This window comes from Pyrus communis, chromosome 12 (genome assembly GCF_041283825.1).
Source record: "Pyrus communis isolate YQ-2024b chromosome 12, ASM4128382v1, whole genome shotgun sequence".
NCBI classification, from domain to species: Eukaryota; Viridiplantae; Streptophyta; class Magnoliopsida; order Rosales; family Rosaceae; genus Pyrus; species Pyrus communis.
The window spans coordinates 16,728,045-16,732,272 of record NC_142576.1 but is presented as its reverse complement, the minus strand read 5'-3'; positions in this window follow the sequence as shown (position 1 = coordinate 16,732,272).

Sequence of the window (4,228 nt, the reverse complement as noted above, 5' to 3'; positions counted from 1 at the left end):
TCTTACTTACAGATGCAGACGACCCGCGTGACCACTTCAAGCATCGTCACTGGCTCTCGAATATGTTTTAGGCTAAAGGTGCAGGCAAAATTGCGCCTCAAAGGCTATATCCTTCTGAGTTGTAACTTGATTTTGCATGTTGCTTAACTAGTATTGCAACACTTTAGAGTTGAGTTACGTTCATAAAGACTTGCACGTTGAGGACGGACCATCTAGTTACGCAAATTCTTTCATGGGCAGGAATCCTGAACTTAGTATTTCTTCCGGTTAGAGACCCAGGCTCCCACATAATTGAATCATTCAGTCAGCTAAGTCTTTTTAGGAAAAAGTCTATTATGGCTAATTCTGGGAGTCGTCTGGCGTAAGTAGTCGATGTATTCAGGGGAAACTGAGCAGTCGCACAACCCATCCATATCTGGATATTCTGGAGTAGTTTAACTTCTCGCGCTGGAGAGCAGACCTAGATGGGTGTCGGGGAATTAGTTTATCCTTTGGCACTGTAGAGCATACCCATATGAGTGTTAGGGGGTTAGTTTACCCTCTCGCACTGGATAGCAGACCCAGATTGGTGTTGGGAAATTAGTTTACCCTATCGCATTGGAGAACATACCTATATAGGTGTCAGGGGATTAGTTTGCCCTTTCGCACTGTTGAGTAGACCCAAATAAGTGTTGAGAAATTAGTTTACAATCTTGCACTGAAAAGTATACCCATATGGATGTCGAGGGATTGGTTTACCCTTTCACACTGAAGAGTATGGTCGGCGCAGCGGGACAAGTTTGGCTAGGGGTGGCACTTGAACTCGAAAATTGAAACCGAAACATGAACCCAATCGAACCGCATCGCACGGTTTGGTTTTGCGATTTCAAAATAGTTTCAGTTTTAAACCGAACCAAATGAAGAAAAAATGGTTTGGTTGCGGTTTTGGCCTTCTAAAACCGAACCGAAACTGAAACCACATTCCTTTATTAAATGTTAAACTCGAATTGGTTATTTCATTGAGTCCATACATATAGTATGTGTTGAGCTCCTGTTGAGGGAATCTGTGCTGCTCGGACCTTATTAAAGCAGTGTGTTCAGCTCTTTCAACTACATGCTCATTACTCTTGCATTACTCCAGCATTTCGTATGCCAGCAAATCAGGAGCAGCAGACGCCGTTGATTGCCACTAGGAACCACCCATCCCCCATCCCCCACCAACACCACTTCTGTTTGTTTCACTCCCACTCTCACTCTCAAGTAACCAATTTCTTGTCTCTTTAAAATTGGGTAAATATAAAGGAAAGATGAAGCTTCAAAGTGAAGGATGAAACAATCAATCAAGGATGTGATCCCGATGCCATTCCCATTTCCAATTGTAAATGGAAAATGGGAAATGGAAGAAAAAAGGAGAATTGCAGTGCAGATCAATGACAGGGAAAAACAAGAGCCAAAGGGACAACAAAGATCCAGGTGAAGTGATATGGAAAGATAGACAACTGAGACTACCTGCGAGTCCTTGAGTGAATACTAATCAAGGACAGTGGTTACTTGTTTCTGGTTCAAGAAAGTTGAAACACCAAAACTGTTTTATTGAATTGGATGCTGTATTGAAGCCATGCTTGATTAAATTTTAATATTGTATGGATGCTTGAACAATGAAGTAATAGAAGTGTATATCAAAGGAAAATGAAATGAGATACTACTAGATAACCATAATAGTTTTTTCAAGCAATGAAACCAAACCAAAACCATTTAAAACCAAATCGAACCAAACCAAATGGTTTGGTTTCATTTCGGTTTTAGCCTCAAAACCACACCGAACCAAACGGCAAAAACTTGCGGTTTTGGTTTTGGTTTCCCTCAAAACCGCACAAACCGAACCACGCCCACCCCTAAGTTTGGCACGGTTGGGAACTGTTGGGAGCCACAGAGCTGAGGTTAGCTAAGGCAGTGTTACACAGGGCAGGAGGCGGTGCTTAATTGTCGGTATTGGGCATAGTGGGAGGCAGCGTCAGAATGTCTGCGCCTTTAACATCGTGTGTCTAGATTGTGCAGAATATTGCCTCATGATGATGACTACGTACGTCTAAAGGTATGGCTTAAGCTTCCGGGTTGCAACAACTAGCACCAAAATCAAAGTTTTGATTTTCGGGTATCTGGTTTTAACATCGATGAGAGTTTTTGAACTATGGAATAAAGGTGATTGGGCCCCCAACTCTTCTCGTATGAGGGTAGAGCTTATTGTTGCTTCCGATACCGCCATATAGATACATAGGTTCTCCGTTGCTTCCGGCGTGGACAGTAGGGAATGTGGCGTCAGTTACTTCTTCAAGTCTTGTAATGCTTTCTCGCACTTCACCGTTCCATTTGTCTTGTTATGCATCCTGATCGCCTTGAAAAAAGCTCTCATCGGTCAGTAGGTCGTTAGAGGAATCGGTTGAGTGCAGTTGTTTGTTAAGTCAGACCTTGCACGGTTTATCCCTTGTTTGCTTCCTGGTTTATTTTTGTCATTAAGTGGTTTATTGCCCGCCTTTTTCTGAGTTGGCTCTGGGTCCTTGCGCGGCTGCTCAGGCGACTTCTGGAAGCATTTGGCCTCATCCCAGATGGAGTGTTTTTTATAGAAACTGGAAACTTCCTCTGTAAGCTTTCCAATTGTATTTCTGAATTAATTATTTTGTACACTGTGAAGACATATATATAGCCTTTGGCTATTTACAAAGATACCCCTTAACTAGCTACCTTATAACAATTCTAACTAATCATAAACATTAGCACAGTTAATTACATTTAGAGATAACAGACTATTTTACAGTAACTGAAATGGGTGACTTGTCATTTTCCCTAATACACCCCCTCAAGCTAGAAGAGGAATTAGAACAGATTCCAATGGGAAGCTTGGAGCACAGGAACTGAAATCGACTTTTGGATAAGGACTTGGTGTGAAGATCAGCTAATTGGTCTGCACTGCAACCATACTGAATTTTGAGAAGATTAGCTAGAACCAATTCTCGAATATAGTGGTAATCAATCTCAACATGCCTTGTACGAGCATGAAAAACAGGATTAGATGCTAGGGAGATAGCTGAGATGTTGTCACACCAAAGTGTAGGCAGTGTAGGGATAGGGAAGTGAAGATCTCTGAGGATTTTGCAAACCCAAGTAAGTTCAGTAGCTGTATGGGCTAAGGAGCGATATTCAGCCTCTGTAGATGACCGTGCAACAGTACTTTGTTTCTTAGCACTCCAGCTAATGAGATTGGAGCCTAAGAACACACAATAGCCACTGGTAGATCTTCTATCAAAAGTGCAGGCAGCCTAATCAGCATCAGAGTATGCTGAAAGATAGGTTGAACCCTTTGTGAACCATAAACCGTGGGAAAGAGAACCTTTAAGAAATCAGAGAACTCGTTTAGCTGCCTGAAGATGTTGTTCCCTAGGAGAATGCATGAATTGGCAGATCTGGTTGACAGCAAAAGTGAGATCCGGTCTAGTCCAAGTAAGGTATTGTAATCCCCTAACAATAGAACGATATTCAGTGGGGTTGGACAAGAGAGGCCCACTGTTATCTAATTTTATGGAACTAAGGGGTGTGCAGCACGGTTTGGCACCCTCCATGTGTGTTTTCTTAAGAAGATCAAGTAAATACTTGGATTGATGAACAAAATTGCCATGGGAGGATCTGTGTACTTGTAAGCCCAAGAAGTAGTGTAAAGGACCAAGATCCTTTACTGGAAACTGAGAACTGAGTTGGGTGATAAACTGTTGACAGATTTGGGAGTGAGGACCGGTTACTAGAATGTCATCAACATACACAAGAACAATAACCAAATGAGGACCATGAAGAACAAACAAGGAGGCATCAGATGAAGATTGTTGAAACCCAAGAGAATGAAGAGCTTGAAAAAGTTTATCAAACCAAGCTCGAGGAGCTTGTTTTAGTCCATATAGGGATTTCTTCAACTTACAAACTGAAGTAGGAGAATTGGGATCAACAAACCCGGGAGGTTGTTGCATGTAGACATCCTCTTTTAAGTCACCATGAAGAAAGGCATTGCTTATATCCAATTGATTGAGAAACCAATTATGTTGGACAACAAGATTGAGTAAGATCCGAATGGTAACTGGCTTGGCAACTGGACTAAAGGTCTTTTGGAAGTCAATACCTTCTTGTTGATGAAAACCCTTTGCCACTAGTCGAGCCTTAAATCTGTCAATGGTGCCATTAGCCTTTTTCTTAACTCGAAACA